The sequence below is a fragment of the Phocoena sinus genome, chromosome 5, assembly GCF_008692025.1.
Source record: "Phocoena sinus isolate mPhoSin1 chromosome 5, mPhoSin1.pri, whole genome shotgun sequence".
In the NCBI taxonomy this organism is placed as follows: Eukaryota; Metazoa; Chordata; class Mammalia; order Artiodactyla; family Phocoenidae; genus Phocoena; species Phocoena sinus.
Genome location: NC_045767.1, coordinates 95,568,468 through 95,590,754, shown reverse-complemented (window position 1 = coordinate 95,590,754; position 22,287 = coordinate 95,568,468).

Genomic DNA, 22,287 nt, shown 5'->3' with positions numbered 1-22,287 from the left:
CCTAGCATGGCCACAGCCACTGTGCCCCCAAAATGCTTGATTCATATCCCACTTCAGAATATGTATTTCCCCAGTCACAAAAACCCATGGAACTATGGTCTTCATTAGCCTAACTTTCCTTTCTTGAAAGAAAGCACTATTACACTATTTGATTACATAACTTGTGAGAGATGCTGAAGGACTGCAAATTTTCCACAGTGGTCCTTGCAGCTCCTTGTCCCCTGTAGCCATTTCTCCCCACCCTCTTGTACTTGGGCTTAGCCCCTAACTGTTCCTCTCCGGCCCTCTTGATAAAATCCAAATTGCTCAATAATCATTGCTCACCCACAGAATAAATTCTATCTCCTCTGAGAACGGTCCTTAACCAAGCACTCCAGAAACTGGCTGAACTTCTGATAGATCCCTCCTGCTAAAGCCCTATAAAACATGCCACATCTTTCTCCAAGTTAAAATGCCCTGTGAGAGTCTCCTGAAGCCTGGCGTTCTCAAATAAAGACCCAGGCTAATGGTGCTCTGGTTTATTTTCTTCCACATTGGCATTCTCTATTGAATCATTCTACCAGATACATAGGATCAAACCGCCCCATGTTCAATATCATTATGATGCATCTTAAATGCAATATATGAATCTATCAAAACTTAGAGATGTATAAAATTCTAGGTCTGAGAGAAAGGGGCTGTTGGCTTCACAAGTAAACCAAGTTACCTTAAATGGCCCTCATGGTCTGGTGCTGATAACTGCCTGTTTAACCGTGGCCTTCTCAGCAAATTCAAACAGTTTAGTCTATTAGCCTCGATGTGACTTTAAGCTTGACATGGCAAAATTATGTATGTTAGAGGCTTCACACAAGAAAAACTCAAAGGTGATGAATAAAAAAAAAAATTTTACTTCACCAGCCTAATCATATCAACATAATCCATTGCCCACAGTATTCATTGCTTCAAACAAGATAAAAGATCACTTGCTCACAACCTATTTTGTGCAGGAAAAATCAATAGTAGAAAATGCCAATAGCGATGCATTTTGCAGTACTTCAGATGGTCATGCAGTGAAACTGTCCCTGAGACTGAGTCCAGACTGCTGAAAGTTAAACCAGTAGTATTATCAGAGAATGAGGAAAGGGAATGAGCCTGTGACCCTATGAGGGGCCCATTCACCAGAGTGTGTTTGTGAGACCAAGTATCTGAACAAGATAATGTTCTCCTCACCATTCTGACTGGTCAATTTGGATGACATATTTTGGGCATCTCTGCTGATTCCATGACTGCAACTTGTACACCGTCCACAAATCCCCATCTGCAGCTACAGATGGTCCACAGTTTTTTTCCAGTGTTTATAACAGCTCTTGAAGGTGGAGGTGGGGGTGGGGAGAATGAAGGTTTCGCGGCCAAGCTGCCCTAGTCAGGTGAGTGCTCAGTCCTACTGAACTAGAGCGCATCCAAAAAACAAATTTACAGGGCTATACTTATTCAATGCTGGCAAACCATGTCCCAAGAATTATGCTGAAGATATACACAAACGCTACCTAGCAGGAAGTCATCTTGGTACGGTGCATACCACTGATCTTTAAAAATTTTTGATTGAGGGGATGCTTTCTTTTCAGAATAATTTACACTTCCAGTTATGTCCTGGACACCACTGGCCCTCCAATTCAGTAGCCATTAGCCATGTTTGGTTATTTAAAGTAAGTAACATTAAATAACACTAACAATTCAGTTCCTCCATCACACTACACACATATAAAGTACTCAATAGACACATGTGGCTCGTGGCTACCATACTGGACTACACAGAAACAGACTCCTTCTATTATCACAGCAATTTCTATTGGCTAGCTCTGCATCTGAGTAAAATGGCTTTATCAACAGTGGATACTTTGGCCATAGTTTTTATTGAGTCTTAACACCTCTTAATTTGCCCAATGTTTTTATTTTTTTCCTATCCCACAAACATCCCACAAGACATTTTTACAATAGGATCAATGGCTTCTTTTTGGAAGGCACCAGAAAGACTGTCCTAAAATATATTGAAAACCTGTGGTGACCCATTGTCTCCAGACAATTAAATTACTGAACACTAGATTTCAGATTCTTGTTTGCTCTGTGGAATTGAGATGACATGTAGACTTAGAACAATAGTATTGCTCTACTAACTTTCCCTACTTTGCACAGTTCACATTTACAAACAGCTAACTGGGAAGAACTTCCTGTTCTACCTTACTTAATGAACATAATAGCTAGTAGAATGCTAAGCATTTCCTATTCTAACCCTCACAACACAAGTGTATTGCTTTTATCTTACCCACATCCAATTTTATTCATGAGATAATTAACATTTAGAGAAATTAGCTTATTAACTTATTAAAACAGTTCAGTAGAGCCAAGACAGGAACCAGGTCTTTCTGACAACACTCTTTTCCTCTAACTACTATGGAAGACTGTCTCTTGGTGAGTTAAATGCCTTATGAAAGCTCATAGGAGCTTATCCAAACAATGCATCAGTGAGCGCACCTGTATTATGATTCCTGAACTCTTTCCATGGAGTTTATGATGCCAGAGAGAAACATGCTCTAGTTGCTATACCAATCATTGGCTCTCAAACCTACACTTTTAACTCTACCCAGAAACATGTGTATGTGAGGAAAATTTCCCATAAATCTAGGGAAATCCTTAACTGTTCACCTGGCACTGCAAATGACAAAATTTACATTCATAAACACAAAAAAGTTTGGCAAACGATATTTACAGCTTTTATCTTCTGTTGGTGGATGGTTCCCCTGCTCTCTTCTTTTCAAAAAAGAAATATCATTGATACTGAAAAATTATATGTAATAAAGACTAACGTGTTATGCTAAGAGATTACTAAAAGTTTGCCATTTCTCCATCAAAGATTTAATCATGCAGTTTTTCACAAGAAAACTGACTCACATTTTTGGTGTCATTAACAAAATTTCCTTTCTGCCAACTGTTGTACTTCTTGTCTTGTGCCAGTTGGCTGCTCTCTTCCATAGCTGAGGCAGCTGCATTTCAGTAGAGAAAGAGGCACAAAGAGATTAAAAAGCCTACTGGGATTTCTTAAAATGAAAGGAGTTGTGTGCATGTGTCTACACACAGAAAAGGGTGTAAATAAATCTCTTCTTGCAAAGATACAGGAATTATGTCATAAGAGAGAGTATAGACAAGCTAATGGAATCCGGTAAAGAGAAAACCTCAGAACATTGTACCTACTTCCAGTCTTTAGGCTTGTCATCTTCAGGTGAAAATGAGACTTTTATTATTGCTCATGTTATTACCCTACTTCAAATCTGTTTTAAACACTATTACGTAGGACAGCCTTGTACGACTGTGAGTCAGTTGAGCACTGCACAGCACGAAAGGGAACTAGTCACATGTAAGAGATCAGATATTTGTGTATTTATTTAAATAATGAAGAAATTTATCCTTTAAAGACTCAGGATATTATTTTTTCAACAAATGATAGTGAAGTTTCTGAGGAAAGGATGCCTTTTTTTTAATACATTCAAAGATGCTATAGGGTGGTTGTTATTAAATAATTTTACATAAAGACCTTTTTCTTAAAATAGAAAAATACACTTGTTAACATTGTGACTGAGACTTTTATCCCAAGAAGTTACTTTTAAACTTTTAATTAGAATATAACATATTCAAGGACATGCCTACTTGAGCCAAGTTATAAAACCTGTAAACCATAAAAGTGTTCATTTATTCATTCATTTGTCCATCCAACAGGTATTTGTTAAATGTCTGTTACAAGTTTGGCAACATGCTAGGTGCTGGGCATTTAACAATAATTGAAATTCAAGTTGGCCTTAAGTTTATAAATGTAAAGCAATACTAAGAAAAATGCCAACAAGATTTTCTGTCGAACTAAACAAGTTTATACGAAAGTTCATATTTTAAAAATAAGCATGCAAGAATAATTACAAAAATAATAGGAGAAGCTTCAACATGGCGGAAGAGTGAGACGCAGAGATTACCTTCCTCCCCACAAATACATCAGAAATACATCTACATGTGGAACAACTATAGAACACCTACTGAACGCTGGCAGAGGACCTCAGACTTGCAAAAAGTCAACAAACTCCCCACGTACCTGGGTTGGGCAAAAGAAAAAACACAGACAAAAGAATAGGGATAGAACTGCACTTCTGGGAGGGCGCTATGAGGACAGAAAAGTTTCCACACACTAGGAAGGCCCTTCGCGGATGGAGACTGCGGGTGGTGGAGAGGGGGAAGCTTCGGTGCCGCGGAGGACAGCGCAGCCACAGGGGTGCAGAGGGCAAAGTGGAGAGATTCCCTCACAGAGGACCGTTGCCGACCAGCACTCAGCAGCCCGAGAGGCTTGTCTGCTCACCCGCCGGGACGGGTAGGGGCTGGGAGCTGAGGCCCGGGCTTCGGTTGGAGCTCAGGGAGAGGACTGGTGGCATGAACACAGCCTGCAGGGGGTTAGTGCGCCACGGCTGGCCGGGAGGGAGTCCGGGGAAAAGTCTGGAGCTGCCGAAGAGGCAAGAGACTTTTTCTTGCCTCTTTGTATCCTTATGCGCGAGGAGAGGGGATTAAGAGCGCTGCTTAAAGGAGCTCCAGAGACGGGCGCGAGCCGCGGCTATCAGCATGGACCCCAGAGACGGGCATGAGACGCTAAGGCTGCTGCTGCCGCCACCAAAAAGCCTGTCTGCGAGCACAGGTCATTATCCACACCTCCCTCTGTGGACCCTGTGCAGTCCGCCACTGCCAGGGTCCCGGGATCCAGGGACAACTTACCCGGGAAAACACACGGCGCGCCTCAGGCTGTTGCAACGTCATGGCGGCCTCTGCTGCCGCAGGCCCGCCCCACACTCCATGCCCCTCCCTCCCGCCGGCCTGAGAGAGCCAGAGCCCCCGAAGCAGCGGCTCCTAAAGGAGCCCCGTCCTGTCTGAGCAAAGAACAGACGCCCTCTGGCGACCTACACGCAGAGGCAGGGCCAAATCCAAAACTGAACCCCAGGAGCTGTGCGAACAAAGAAGAAAAAGGGAAATCTCTCCCAGCAGCCTCAGGAGCAGCGGATTAAATCTCCACAATCAACTTGATATGCCCTGCATCTGTGGAATACCTCAATAGACAACGAATCATCCCAAATTGCGGAGGTGGACTTTAGGAGCAAGATAGATTATTTTTTCCCCTTTCTTCTTGCGAGTGTGTATGTGTATGCTTTTGTGTGTGATTTTGTCTGTATAGCTTTGCTTTTACTATTTGTCCTAGGGTTCTGTCCATCCGTTTTTTTGGTTTCTTTTTTTTTACTTTATAAAATGTTTTTTAATAATTATTTTAATAACTTTATTTTATTTTATCTTACTTTATTTTACTTTATCCTCTTCCTTCCTTCCTTCCTCCCTCCCTCTCTCTCTCTCTCTCTATGGCTTTCTTTCTTTCTATTTTTTCTCCCTTTTATTCTGAGCCATGTGGATGACACTCTCTCGGTGCTCCAGCCAGGCGTCAGGGCTGTGCCGCTGAGGTAGGAGAGCCAACTTCAGGACACTGGTCCACAAGAGACCTCCCAGCTCCACGTAATATCAAACGGCAAAATACTCCCAGAGATCTCCATCTCAACACCATCACCCAGGTTCACTCAATGACCAGCAAGCTACAGTGCTGGACACCCTATGCCAAACAACAAGCAAGACTGGAACACAGCCCTATCCATTAGCAGAGAGGCTGCCAAAAATCATAATACGGCCACAGATACCCCAAAACACACCACCAGACGTGGACCGGCCCACCAGAAAGACAAGATCCAGCCTCATCCACCAGAACACAGGCACTAGTCCCCTCCACCAGGAAACCTACACAACCCACTGAACCAACCTTAGCCACTGGGGACAGACACCAAAAACAACGGGAACTACGAACCTGCAGCCTGCAAAAAGGAGACCCCAAACACAATAAGATAAGCAAAATGAGAAGACAGAAAAACACACAGCAGATGAAGGAGCAAGATAAAAACCCACCAGACCTAACAAATGAAGAGGAAATAGGCAGTCTACCTGAAAAAGAATTCAGAATAATGATAGTAAAGATGATCCAAAATCTTGGAAATAGAATCGAGAAAATGCAAGAAACATTTAACAAGGACCTAGAAGAACTAAAGATGAAACAAGAAACGATGAACAACACAATAAATGAAATTTAAAAATACTCTAGAAGGGATCAATAGCAGAATAACTGAGGTAGAAGAACGGATAAGTAACCTGGAAGATAAAATAGTGGAAATAACTACTGAAGAGCAGAATAAAGAAAAAAGAATGAAAAGAACTGAGGACAGATTCAGAGACCTCTGGGACAACATTAAACACACCAACATTCAAATTATAGGGGGTCCAGAAGAAGAAGAGAAAAAGAAAGGGACTGAGAAAATATTTGAAGAGATTATAGTTGAAAACTTCCCTAATATGGAAAAGGAAATAGTTAGAGTCCCATACAGGATAAATCCAAGGAGAAACACGCCAAGACACATATTAGTCAAACTGTCAAAAATTAAACACAAAGAAAACATATTAAAAACAGCAAGGGAAAAACAACAAATAACACACAAGGGAATCCCCATAAGGTTAACAGCTGATCTTTCAGCAGAAACTCTGCAAGCCAGAAGGGAGTGGCAGGACATATTTAAAGTAATGAAGGAAAAAAACCTACAAAAAAGATTACTCTACCCAGCAAGGATCTCATTCAGATTTGATGGAGAAATTAAAACCTTTACAGACAAGCAAAAGCTGAGACAGTTCAGCACGACCAAACCAGCTTTACAACAAATGCTAAAGGACCTTCTCTAGGCAAGAAACACAAGAGAACGAAAAGACTTACAATAACAAACCCAAAACAATTAAGAAAATGGGAATAGGAACATACATATTGATAATTACCTTAAATGTAAATAGATTAAATGCTCCCACCAAAAGACACAGATTGGCTGAATGGATACAAAAACAAGACCCGTATATATGCTGTCTACAAGAGAACCACTTCAGACCTACGGACACATACAGACTGAAAGTGAGGGGATGGAAAAAGATATTCCATGCAAATGGAAACCAAAAGAAAGCTGGAGTAGCAATTCTCATATCAGACAAAATAGACTTTAAAAGAAAGACTATTACAAGAGACAAAGAAGGACACTACATAATGATCAAGAGATCGATCCAAGAAGAAGATATAACAATTGTAACTATTTATGCACACAACATGGGAGCACCTCAATACATAAGGCAAATACTAACAGCCATAAAAGGGGAAATCGACAATAGCACACTCATAATAGAGGACTTTAACACCCCACTTTCACCAATGGACAGATCATCCAAAATGAAAATAAATAAGGAAACACAAGCTTTAAATTATACATTAAACAAGATGGACTTAATTGATATTTATAGGACATTCCATCCAAAAACAACAGAATACACATTTTTCTCAAGTGCTCATGGAACACTCTCCAGGATAGCTCATATCTTGGGTCACAAATCTAGCCTTAGTAAATTTAAGAAAATTGAAATCATATCAAGTACCTTTTCTGACCACAACGCTATGAGACTACATATCAATTACAGGAAAACATCTGTAAAAAATACAAACACATGGAGGCTAAACAATACACTACTTAATAACGAAGTGATCACTGAAGAAATCAAAGAGGAAATCAAAAAATACCTAGAAACAAATGACAATGGAGACACGACAACCCAAAACCTATGGGATGCAGCAAAAGCAGTTCTACGAGGGAAGTTTATAGCAATACAGTCCTACCTTAAGAAACAGGAAACACCTCAAAATAAACAACCTAACCTTGCACCTAAAGCAATTAGAGAAAGAAGAACAAAAAAACCCCAAACTTAGCAGAAGGAAAGAAATCATAAAGATCAGATCAGAAATAAATGAAAAGGAAATGAAGGAAATGATAGCAAAGATCACTAAAACTAAAAGCTGGTTCTTTGAGAAGATAAACAAAATTGATAAACGATTAGCCAGACTCATCAAGAAAAAAACGGAGAAGACTCAAATCAACAGAATTAGAAATGAAAAAGTTGAAGTAACAACTGAAACTGCAGAAATACAAAGGATCATGAGAGATTACTACAAGCAACTCCATGCCAATAAAATGGACAACCTGGAAGAAATGGACAAATTCTTAGAAATGCACAACCTGCTGAGACTGAACCAGGAAGAAACAGAAAATATGAACAGACCAATCACAAGCACTGAAATTGAAACTGTGATTAAAAATCTTCCAACAAACAAAAGCCCAGGACCAGATGGCTTTACAGGCGAATTCTATCAAACATTTAGAGAAGAGTTAACACCTATCCTTCTCAAACTCTTCCAAACTATAGCAGAGGGAGGAACACTCCCAAACTCATTCTACGAGGCCACCATCACCCTGATACCAAAATCAGACAAGGATGTCACAAAGAAAGAAAACTACAGGCCAATATCACTGATGAACATACATGCAAAAATCCTCAACAAAATACTAGCAAACAGAATCCAACAGCTCATTAAAAGGATCATTCACCATGTTCAAGTGCGGTTTGTTCCAGGAATGCAAGGATTCTTCTATATATGCAAATCAATCAATGTGATACACCATATTAACAAACTGAAGGAGAAAAACCACATGATCATCTCAATAGATGCAGAGAAAGCTTTTGACAAAATTCAACACCCATTTATGATAAAAAACCCTGCAGAAAGTAGGCATAGAGGGAACTTTCCTCAACATATTAAAGGCCATATATGACAAACCCACAGCCAACATTGTCCTCAGTGGTGAAAAACTGAAAGCATTTCCACTATGATCAGGAACAAGACAAGGTTACCCACTCTCACAGCTCTTATTCAACATAGTTTTGGAAGTTTTAGCCACAGCAATCAGAGAAGAAAAAGAAATCAAAGGAATCCAAATTGGAAAAGAAGAAGTAAAGCTGTCATTGTTTGCAGATGACATGATACTATACACAGAGAATCCTAAAGATGCTACCAGAGGGCTTCCCTGGTGGCGCAGTGGTTGGGAGTCCGCCTGCCGATGCAGGGGACACGGGTTCGTGCCCCGGTCTGGGAAGATCCCACATGCCGCGGAGCGGCTGGGTCCGTGAGCCATGGCCGCTGAGCCTGCGCGTCCGGAGCCTGTGCTCCGCAGCGGGAGAGGCCACAGCAGTGAGAGGCCCGCGTACCGGGAAAAAAAAAAAAAAAAAAAAAAAAAGATGCTACCAGAAAACTACTAGAGCTAATCAATGAATTTGGTAAAGTAGCAGGATATAAAAATTAATGCACAGAAATCTCTGGCATCCCTATATACTAATGATGAAAAATCTGAAAGTGAAATTAAGAAAACACTCCGATTTACCATTGCAACAAAAAGAATAAAATATCTAGGAATAAACCTACCTAAGGAGACAAAAGACCTGTATGCAGAAAATTATAAGACACTGATGAAACAAATTAAAGATGATACAAATAGATGGAGAGATATACCATATTCTTGCATTGGAAGAATCACCATTGTGAAAATGACTGTACTACCCAAAGCAATTGACAGATTCAATGCAATCCCTATCAAACTACCACTGGCATTTTTCACAGAACTAGAACAAAAAATTTCGCAATTTGTATGGAAACACAAAAGACCTCGAATTGCCAAAGCAATCTTGAGAACGAAAAATGGAGCTGGAGGAATCCAGCTCCCTGACTTCAGACTATACTACAAAGCTACAGTAATCAAGACAGTATGGTACTGGCACAAAAACAGAGGGATAGATCAATGGAACAGGATAGAAAGCCCAGAGATAAACCCATGCACATATGGTCACCTTATCTTTGATAAAGGAGGCAAGAATATACAGTGGAGAAAAGACAACCTCTTCAATAAGTGGTGCTGGGAAAACTGGTCAGGTACATGTAAAAGTATGAAATTAGAACACTCCCTAACACCATACAGAGAAATAAACTCAAAATGGATTAAAGACCTAAATGTAAGTCAAGAAACTATCAAACTCTTAGAGGAAAACATACACAGAACACTCTATGACATAAATCACAGCAATATCCTTTTTGACCCACCTCCTAGAGAAATGGAAATAAAAACAAAAATAAACAAATGGGACCTAATGAAACTTAAAATCTTTTGCACAGCAAAGGAAACTATAAACAAGACCAAAAGACAACCCTCAGAATGGGAGACAATATTTACAAATGAAGCAACTGACAAAGGATTAATCTCCAAAATTTACAAGCAGCTCATGCAGCTCAATATCAAAACAACAAACAACCCAAACCAAAAATGGGCAGAAGACCTATATAGACATTTCTCCAAAGAAGATATACAGATTGCCAACAAACATATGAAAGAATGCTCAACATCATTAGAGAAATGCAAATCAAAACTACAATGAGATATCATCTCACACCGGTCAGAATGGCCATCATGAAAAATTCTAGAAACAATAAATGCTGGAGAGGGTGTGGAGAAAAGGGAACACTCTTGCACTATTGGTGGGAATGTAAATTGATACAGCCACTAAGGAGAACAGTATGGAGGTTCCTTAATAAACTAAAAATAGAACTACCATATGACCCAGCAATCCCACTACTGGGCATATACCCTGAGAAAACCAAAATTCAAAAAGATTCATGTACCACAATGTTCATTGCAGCTCTATTTACAATAGTCAGGACATGGAAGCAACCTAAGTGTCCATCAACAGATGAATGGATAAAGAAGATGTGGCACATATATACAATGGAATATTACTCAGCCATAAAAAGAAACGAAATTGAGTTATTTGTAGTGAGGTGGATGGACCTCGAGTGTGTCATACAGAGTGAAGTAAGTCAGAAAGAGAAAAACAAATACCGTATGCTAACACATATATATGGAATCTAAGAAAAAAAAAAAGGTCATGAAGAACCTAGGGGTAAGACGGGAATAAAGACACAGACCTACTAGAGGACGGACTTGAGGATATGGGGAGGGGTAAGGGTAAGATGTGACAAAGTGAGAGAGTGGCATGGACATATATTCACTACCAAACGTAAAATAGATAGCTAGTGGGAAGTAGCTGCATAGCACAGGGAGATCAGCTAGGTGGTTTGTGACCACCTAGAGGAGTGGGATAGGGAGGGTGGGAGGGAGGGAGACGCAAGAGGGAAGAGGTATGGGAACATATGTATATGTATAACTGATTCACTTTGTTATAAAGCAGAAACTAACACACCATTGTAAAGCAATTATACTCCAATAAGGATGCTAAAAAAGAAAACAAGAGTGGTAAGGATGTGGAGAAAAGGGAACCCTGGTAAACTACTGGTGGGAATGTAAATTTGTATAGCCGTTTTGGAAAATAGTATGGACGTTCCTCAAAAAATTAAAAACAGAAATACCATATGAGCCAGTAATCTCATGTCTGGTTATTTAGCAAAGGAAACAAAAACATTAACTCAGAAAGATATGTTCACCTGCATGTTCACTGCAGCATTATTTATAATAGCTAAGATATTGAAGCAGCCTAAGTGTCCATTGATGGATAAAGAAAATGTGATAGATAGATAGGTAGACAGATAGATAGACTGATAGATAGATAATTATTTAGCCGTGAACAAGAAGGAAAAAAGAAGGCAATTTGATTATATACTCAGTCTAAAGACAGAAAGAACTACAAAGAAAATTTGAATTCTATTTAGCAAATTTGCTGTTATTGATGGTAAACAAGTATTCTAAAACTACTTTGTTTAGAAAGTGTTTAAATAGAGTAAATAAATGTAATTTTTTGGAGCCAGTGTTCTCACTGTCAGAGAAAAGAGATACAAATAAGGAATGGGGGAAAGTAATGAATAATCTTGCTGTGTTGGACTGGAATTAGAAGTATCAATATGAGGGAGAGTGAAAGCAAGATCAGAATCAGAAAGAGAGAGAGAAATAGATTTCCTAGCTCATTCTGCACACACATACGCACACACACACACACACACACACACACACACACACACAGGAGTCTAAAAAAAATGACACTGCCATAGCCATGAGCATACCAGTTGCTTAGATCTTGGTTTATATCATTCTCTACTAAAAAGAACCAGGGATCCTTGGAATATAACATTCCAAGAATGCCTTTTTTGTTCCAAAAAGTAAGGAAGTTCTCAAAAATTACAGAAACATGAAAAAAAAGAACTTAGGAGCCAGCTTAAAGGGGCTCCCATCAACCAAATCTGGGACAATTTGAGCATTAAAGTGAATAGTGATAGCAACTGATTATAACCAATTTAATTTTAAAAATCCATAAAATCATACTGTTAATTACATAAGATGATAGAAGGGAAATTCTTCTGTGCATTAAAGTGCCAATTAATGAGTATAAAAAGATTGATATAGTTATAAAACTATTTTATGAACATCACAGTAATAACAGATACACATAAGAACCACAAATAGATGCTAAAGCCACTAAGTGAAAGTTTAATGGGGAATAGAATATCTACAACATCTTACATTATCTCCCCACAGATAAATTGTTAACTAAAAAAGGGAAAACTATAACTACACAGTGGAGAAACTAATGAACACCACATTAACCAACCAATCAAATTAATATTGCCAATAATGGAACAAACTGACCCTACATGCCCCTAATGTGGCACACTGAGGGACACAACAGCAAATATCATAGTTCTGACAAAAATGCATAACTAAGTCATGAGAAAACAATCAGACAAATCTTACTTGAGGAATATCCTTCGAAACAACTGGACTCCCTTCTTTAAAAAAAAAGGTCAATGTTGTGATAAAGACTGAATCCTTAACCTACACTAGATTAAATGGAGCTGAAGGGAACTGATATCTGAATGCCATGAAGAGACCCTGAACTAGAACTGGAATTTGAAAAATTAAGGATATTATTTAAACAGCTGGTAAAATGTGTATATGCTAGATAACAGTATTGTTTCAACATTAAATTTACTGAATTTGATCACTGCACTGTGTTTTTGTAAGAGAATTTTCTTATTCCTTAGAAGAACAGGCTGATGTTTTAAGAAATAAAGGGGAATAATGTCTGCAATGTATTTTCAAACTGATTAGCAAAGACAATAAAAACAGTAATAACAATACACACGTGCACTTGTGTGTATGTGTGTATGTGTGTGTGGGGAGAGAGAAAAAGAGGGTAATAAAGCAAAAGGGGCAAAATGGTAACAATTGGTAAAGCTGGGGAAAAGTTATACAGTAGTTTGCTGTATGATACTTTCTTTTTTCAGATTTATTGAGGTATAATTGGCAAATAAAAATTGTATATATTTAAGGTACATAATATGATAATTTGATATGTGTATATATTGTGAAATGATTACCATAATCAAGCTAATTCACACATCCATCACCTCACATAGTTACTTTTTTTCTTTTTTGGTGTGTATAGTTTCAAATTTACTGTAGGTTTGAATTTTTTTCAAAATAAGCAACTACTTCCTAAAAGTGGGCATTGTTTTCTGCCCCAAAAGTTCTCAAAAATCATTCTAATGATGGAAAGATGTTACTTTCCATCCATTTGGATTATTATCCAAATAATCATACATGAGGGATGAGAAAGACTCTGGGAAGAAAAAAGATGGGGCAAGATTTTTTTTTTATTTCTCTTAATCCCCCATGAAAACAGACACAGAAAATAGAATGGCAAAACCAAAGGCCCACAGACAACATCTATGACAAAACTAAGGGATACAGTATGCTCAAAAACTCCAAAACATGAGAAGGTATAGATGAACCACCATCACTGTACTATCAGCTACAGAACCCCTGTAATATCAAAAACTGTCTAAGGAGAAGCAGAGGAAAGGGCAATAGGGATTCTGATAGCTTTAGATGAAGAGACTCTCAAATTTTCCAACAGTAAATGCAGTGGGGCAATATGAGAACAGCAACTGAAACTGGAAGGATTTTCTATAAAATCCAACTCAAGGGTGAATGCAAGAGGACAGCAAAAAGTTCTGGTGGTGCTAGAACAGTCTTGGCCCAATAAATGAACAAAATAAGCATACCAAATCTCATTATCAGGACAAAAGTTCCACACCAAGTAAAACAGCTTGAAGTAGAATCTAACTGAGTAAGATACAAATAATAAGTGCAAAAAATAAAGAAGGACAAGATAAAAGTGTGGGAGGAGAACAGAAGAAGCAGAATTCAGGAAGTATCGGGACATCACGGTATGAAAAAACAGAAGAGAGAGCGCTCAAGCAGTGAAGCTAGAACAGATTAAAAAGTGCATAATAATTTCTTGAAATTATAAGAAAACTCTATAAAAATGAGCAACAGTCAAGAGTCATGTTCAAACTTCTTACAAAGTTATTTTATGGAAAAATAATAAATAATCAAAATAACATCCCTACAAAAATGAAAGCTTGCCAGAAATGTATATCGACAAAAGAGATAAAAATTATAACAGAATAGAGCAAAAGGAATTAAAAGAAATGACAGACATATGCTTGAGAAACATAAATAAGAATTAGGAAAACATACAAATGGAGTGATTGAAAGAATGGAACATTTGAAAAGAGAGGTAACAGAACTTGGGAAACAATTAGAAATAAAAGGGAAAAATAGAATTTTTAGGTTTTAGAACATTAGAAGACTAAATTTTAAAGAATGCAGGAGTCAATAAGCATTTGACAATCACTTAGCTGAAAATGGAAAAAGGGAAATGTTAAAAATTCAAAAAAAAGAGATTAAAATGATCATGTAAAAAGACTAGATATTTAGGAAAAGATCCAATATATATTATTTTAGTCTCTTCCAGCTGCTACAACAAAATACCAGCAGACTGGGTGGCTTAAACAATAGGAATTTATTTCTCACAGTTCTGGAGACTAAAAATATTCATCAATAGGGAATGGAAAATTGGTCTGTGATTCATTCTAACAATGGGATATACTACTCACCAGTGAAAATGAGTGAACTACAGCTATTCATATTTACATGATTAAATCTCACAAAAACAATAATGATAAATGAAACATTTTGCAGAACACATACAATAATGGTAGTATTTATATCAGGTTTTAAATCATGCGAATAATATGATATGGATAAATATACTTTTAGTAAAATACGACAAACTGCATGGAAATAAACTTAAATTCAGAACAGTAGCCACCTTTGGGATTAAGAGAATACAATAGAGGAGGGATACTCAGGTATTTGTAATATTTTATTTCTTAAAGTGAATGATGAGTACAAATATATTCTCTAAATTATTACTTTGATATAAATTAAACATCTTACCATTCATTTTATTTAAGAGGGGGAGGCCAGACCATAAGTGAATTGAAATGCAGGTGTTGCATCTGATGAACAGGCCACAGGGAGCCACTTTCTGCCAAGATGTAGGAAGATTCTGCGACGGCAGTTAGCAGAGTGCCTCAGATAGAAGAAAAGCTATTATTTGAATAACTTAGCCCTCAGACGATGAGATTCTTCCTTAGGATTTGAGAAGTGAAAAAGAGGAGAAAAATCAAGACGCCACATGGCCTCTGTCCTTTTACTTGGTGCCTCTGAACTCTCCTTTACACTTAGAAGGACATTCTAAGGAAACCTCAGCCACAGGGACACTGGATAAACTTCATGTGCTGAAATCCAGCAGGACAATGTCTCATATCACTTAAGATACTGTTGCCTTGAGGGCACACTGACAAATATAAAACTTCTCTGCTCCCTCCAACCTGGCAAACCTCAAGTTTTAGACTGTGCCCTTTTTATTTTGGGTGACAAATATGTTGAGTTGTATTACTGCAGTGCATGACTTTTCCACTCTGCCAAGCACATAATATTTTTTTATTTTATATCTAACCAGTTGGCAGTGACTTCTGTTCTCAGCACGGCTTACTAAAATTAAGAGTTCACGCAGAGTGTGTCTCTCCCACCCAGACTAGCTTCTAGCATTCCTGCTGTTACTTGTGAATTCTGATCTATCGAGAAAATTGTCTGGGTCTTTGCTTTCTCCACGTCTAGAGAGTAGAGACATATACATAGTTATAATACACTTGACAACGGGTCTCTGTTGACAGTGAAAAAGTAGGTTGAAATTTTATGAGGTCTTTATAGGCTGCTTTTGAGATAAAAATATTCTCTTAGTTATTGTGAGAAGTGGAAAGTTTTTTACCTATGTTTGATTTTAAATTTTAAATAAATAATGGTAGCACCTCTATAAATATTATAAATAATATAGAGCCTCTATATTCTCTATTACACCAAACTATTGCTATTTCATAGCATAATTTGATGTCAGGAAAGCATCTGACCAAATATCTCATGATACATTTGTGGCCACAATAGAGATGTACACAGAGAGCTAGTGCAGCTAAGAAGATCATCCACTGGTTGAATAATAGTGACAATTAATGAAGGAATGGTACCTTGAAAGGCAGGTCGACCCTTAGTGATTGGACTAAGCCATTACCCCACCCTGTGGCCCTGCATTGTAAAACAGTCAGCCTCTGGTACCTCAAATCAGGACACTGATGGTGTATTGATTATGTTGTTCTAATAAGCACATGAAAGTAGGATGATTTTTACCACAGATGAGAAAACCACAATCCAAAGTGCTCTGTACTGCCTGAAATAATCAGTCTCCTCTAACAAAATGAAGTTCTATTAGGGTTAAATACAAACTCATTTATCCATCAAACATGCATTTCCCACATACTTTGCACCACGCCCCCTGTGCTCATTTCGAGGGAAATCCTGATCTTCACAGCTGACATTTTCTTCCCAGTGGAAGCACATCCATTCCTGTAACATCCCTGGTCTCCCTCTTGCCACTCTCTCTTTTTTGCAGGGAAGCTAAGTTACTTACCAGTCTAATGAGTTTGGAAGAAGAAATTAAACATAAGTGGCTTAGCGCCTTCCACTCTCCTTCTTCCTGAGGGCAAGACTGGCCCAAGGAAAGCAAACACCCTTGTCTTCATCTCAACACCCTGAGTCCACAGGGGCAGGCATCCACGTGGTAAGGCCCATGGCTGGTTCATGCTGTCTCTGACAGAGTGTGTGGTCTAGTTCTGGGATGCTGTATCAAGAAGTTCATTATTGCTGCATATGTAAGCTATTCCTCCCAGCCAGCTTTTACCAGCAATAAAGCTGATATTGGTACGCATATTTCACATTGGATGTTGATAGATAGAAACATAGACACATAGATAGAAACACAGATACATAGGTAAATATTTGTATCATTGTAATATATATATTACATCCATCATACAATTGGCTCTGAACTGGTCCTCAGGCAGGGCAAGGTGGTATTATTTATTGGACCCCTTCAGACCTCAGTGTGAGACTCTGAGATTGCAACAGGGAGAAGGGAACTCACTGTGTCATGCATGATGACTGTCTCTTTACCAAGGTCTTCTCAGTGGGTGACTGCAACTCTGATAGTAAGTGCTCCATGCATATTTCTTGCTATAGAAAGTGAAGCTTAGTCATTTAGTCATGTCCCCAAAGCCACCCAGCTAACAAGCGGTGAAGCAAGAATCAACCCCAGGTTGACCCACTGCAGAAACTCTTGTCTCCTCTGCATGAGGCTACCTCATACCTCACAAATATAACCAGTGAAGCGTCCTTGAGGAGCTCCAGCTTAGGTGGAAAGGCCAGTCCTGCTCTTGGGTCCCCCAAACCTCTCCTGCTTTCTACCACAACCTTGACATTTTAATCTGCCTTCCAAAGGCCTGGCATTTCTGGAATATTCCTTGGAAGCATCTTGACTTCATATTTCTTCATAATCTAAATGTCTACTCCTAGCCTCATACAAGAGATATGTACTGGAACAATTTTTAAGGTCCTGAAAGAGAAGGCTTGCTACTTAAAAGAAAGATTTTGTAAAGCAAAGAATTCTTCAGTGGTTCAAATATTTATCCCTTATGTTTTTATAAATTTCAATGTTTCAATGAAGGATTTGTTCATTAGAACATATCAATTTTGTAACTATTTTTATCATAGAGCTATTTTTAACATTGATATGAAAAACTTAATAGTGTTATACTTCTCTCATCTTTAAAATTAGAAGGTTGGACTTGAACTAGATGTTTTAAAAGGTTGCATCCAGCATGAAAATCCTATTTATTAATTTCTGAACTCTGCAAAGCAGTTTACAGTGGTTGAAACATTTTAGAATGCATTCTCTCATTAAATCCTGACAATAAGCCTGATTAGGCAGACAGCAGTTATTATCTCCACATTCCTGATGAGAAAACATGCTTCAACCCACTTTGCAATGTGGCTTGGATTGCAGCATAGCGGAGCCTGGAGCCAGGATTTCTAGCTCCTAGCCCCACGTCTTTCCACCACATGGAAATGTATGTCTTGAATTCTCGGTCTATACAGAGACATAGTCCTCCTTCAGCAGTCGAGGAAATGTAGCTTTACCAGTATTTAGTGCTTGCAATCAACTTAGATACTAAGATTAGACAGTCAATAGTCAGGGTTGCCAAGAGAGTTTCCTCTAGTGAAAAAGAAAAAGTGTGGCGTGCGGGGTTGGTGGGGAGAGGGGACGACTCCTTAACAGGAGGAAAAGGCTGAAAACAAAAACATGAAGCAGGATGTGGATTGATGCTCAACCTCATCAGGTCGAGGGCCCAATAATTTGCACCACCTGCCCTGATGCCCTACCCGTACCTTCCTCCTATACAGACACCTGCAGACAGGGTTCCATGTACATCTTCTCCAAAGTGCAGTCCCAAGCCATTCTGTGCAGAGGGAGGAAGGAGTGAAGAGCCTAAGAAGCCTGAGGGATGCTGGGAGAAAGTAAGAAGCACATAAGAACATCCAGGGCTCTGAGTAAGAAATACAGGGAGTAGCCTGCAAGTCAGTAGACGTGCAATTAAAGTTTGTTTTCTATCTTTGTCCTTAAAAGCTGCTGAGTAGATACCAGGATGAATGATTGGGGGTTCAAGGCATCTTCCAGGTAAAAGGAAATATTTAAAGAGTCTCAGATTGTGATAATGGCATTGTTTCTGCATATGATAGCATTTGCTGGCCTTTTTTCTTAACTAATGCTCTAAGATAAAGTTTATCAGAAAATAAACTTATTGGACCTTCATAATGGTACTGAAACACATAGTAAAAATAAATAAATAAGAAGAGGTCAGGTTAGAGGTATATGGAAAGCAACACATGTGATCTATACTAAAAAAGCTGTACATTTTTGCAAAGACTTAAATCTAAAATTGGAATGTACATTACCATTTTCCAAATGTTTTCAATTACAGTCCCCCCAGTGATCTTGTGAAATAGCAGGTATTTGAGGAAACTTTTTAATTGAACTACATATACAACCGGAAAAGTACCTGGATCATTGGGCCATCTTGCTGCCTAAGGAATTTTCCCAAAGTAAACACAACTGTGTAAATTACACCCAGTTCAAGAAACAGACCACTGGCAGCATCCCAGAAAACCCACAGCAACTGAAGTCCCTGCCAACACTTCCCCACCAAAGTAACCACTGTTCTGACTCCTCACAGCACAGCTGTGTTTTGGCACAGGTTTTCAATTTTCATCTTAAAGTTGAGGAAACTAGGATTTAGAAAGCTGCAATGACCTTTCCACAGTCACACAATTCTTTAGCCAGCCGGGTCTGTTCTCCTGATTCCCAGCCTAGTGCTCTGTTTTCTGTCCCATAATGCCAGATTTTCCTTCAATTTCCAGAAAAATAGGGGTGATTTTTGTACCCTACTTGCTGTTCATGTCCATTTAATACTGGAAGGCAGCTGCAATGATTAATGTGAATATGGATGTCAAAATATGATTTGTTAGAATATTCCGGGCAGCAAACACTACTCCTGCTTGCTGCCTTTCTACCCTTTGTTATAAATGGACTCATACTAAAAATATAAAATTTCCTACCAATTTTTAGTCCTAATGTCACACAGCTAAATAATTACATTCATATCATCTTTGGAATGCAAAATGTTGCCAATATATTTTTCTTTTTCAAATCCTGGGGAAATAACTCAAATATTTTCTAAAGGAGAAAAACTTCCAAGCAAGTAGCTACAAGACAAACATAAAAACAGTGTAATCCTGATAACTACCAGATAGCAATAGTTAGTAGTCTCTATAAAGAAATAATTCGTTTCTTTTAAAAAGTTAATGCAATTAAAATTTTAACCTCCATTTTTCTCTGATGAGCTGACATTTAAATGAATTGATCTCACTCTCCAATTTTCCTTCAAACGTGAGGAAAAAGAATTTGTAATAACAGTGATGACTTTTCAAAGTTATCACCTTACAACTTCCAAATACTATAGATAGAGTATGCTTGGTGCAAAAACTACTTTGAAGAACCAAAATAGTTTGTTTAATGTAGAGCAATTCTGAAACTAACCTCAGAATTTAGTCAACCGATCAGAATTCATAAGCCATTTATATGTGTATTTTTTATATAGCAGTGTCTTATTAGTTATCTATTTTATACATATTAGTGTATACATGTCAATCCCAATCTCCCAATTCATCCCACCAACACCACTACCCCTTCTTTTCCCACTCGGTGTCCATACATTTGCTCTCTAAAGCCATAGTTTTTTAAAAAGGGAAATGATGGCTGTCCTGCTAACGCATTTCACATAACCTCAGATAACGAACCTACAATAGCTGAAGACTATTAAGATTATGCAGAAAAAAAAATCTCATCCCTAAAAGAGTGAGTAAGCAAAAGGCTTCACTTCCTTTTTAATGTCAGCATCAGAAACCAACTGGAAAATAGAAAAAGTAAAAACAACTTCTGAATGAGGTAACATAGAAACACCATTCTTACTATTGCACTGGATTATTCAAAAATATAATGAAATTCCAGGAAACATCAGATGCTGGAGGTACACGAAGATAATTTTGTTTTTATAACCAATTTCAGGCAGATAAATACTAGAATCCTTTCCAATTTCTCCCCTATGAAACTGAAGTGTCACCAAGATTTACGGCCCCTCAAGTTCCCTTTTCAGAGGAACATTCATTAACATAAACAGATAATCCTAGATAAAAATTTCCATTAGACAAAGGTGAAATGGATCAATTTTCTCTGCCAAGACAAATCTTAAATCTTGAACAGATAGGGTCATTATTACCCCAGCCCCATTTCAGAAATAATGTATTTTTTAAAAATCAGCCGATAGCAGCCATTTCCAGCTTTCCAATTATCTTTAAGAAAAGCTTATTCTGTGGACAATAAAGCACATTACTGCACAATATGATACAGTCCATAAAGATCACAATGTTTTATGAAAGGTTAAAGAAAGCTCAGCACATTTAGGGGAATGTCATAACCCACAAAGTCTTTCAAGATTCAGCTGCAGCCGTGGGCATGCTGTTCAAATATTGTGCTAGGCAATGCAGTATTCCTTTTTCAGTATCAAAACTGAAAAAGAAAGCATACGTCAGGATGACTCTACTGTGAAACCTGGGATTCCTACAGATAAGAGAGAGGCATTCAAATCACAAGAAATAAGACTCCTCATTTTTGAAGCAATTGGATTTAGTCATAGGAGAGTTACTTCCTGACAAGAAGGCAACTCTATTTTCTTGGTACCCAGTGCTCACTTTCTTGTTTTTTTTCTTCAAGCAAGTTTCTCATGCTGTTTCATTAATATTAATAAACACTATAGAGATTAAGAAAAAGGTCTCTGATATTTTTCCCATTCTTTATAAAATGCCGCAACACTTTTAAATGACTAAGGAGTAAGGGAGGTGTGCAGCGATAATCACTGTTATAATTAAGTAGTCAAAAATTCTTGGATGCCTGATCAAAAATGGTTTCGGTATAAAAGTATGGAGATTTGGAGATCAATCTATATTTTCTTCTGTACTAACCAACACGCGAAACAGGCTAACACTCCCTTACTAAACTAAGAGAGGAAGAACTCACTCTACAGCTTTTGACAAAACTCAACACCCATTTATGATAAAAACTCTCCAGAAAGACGGCATAGAGGAAACCTACCTCAACATAATAAGGGCAATATATGACAAAGCCACAGCCAACATCATTCTCAATGGTGAAAAACTGAAAGCATTTCCTCTAAGATCAGGAACAAGACAAGGTTGCCCACTCTCACCACTATTATTCAACATAGTTTTGGAAGTTTTAGCTATGGCAATCAGAGAAGAAAAAGAAATAAAACAAATCAGAAAAGAAGTAAAACTGTCACTTTGTGCAGATGACATGGTATTATACACAGAGAATCCTAAAGATGCTACCAGAAAACTA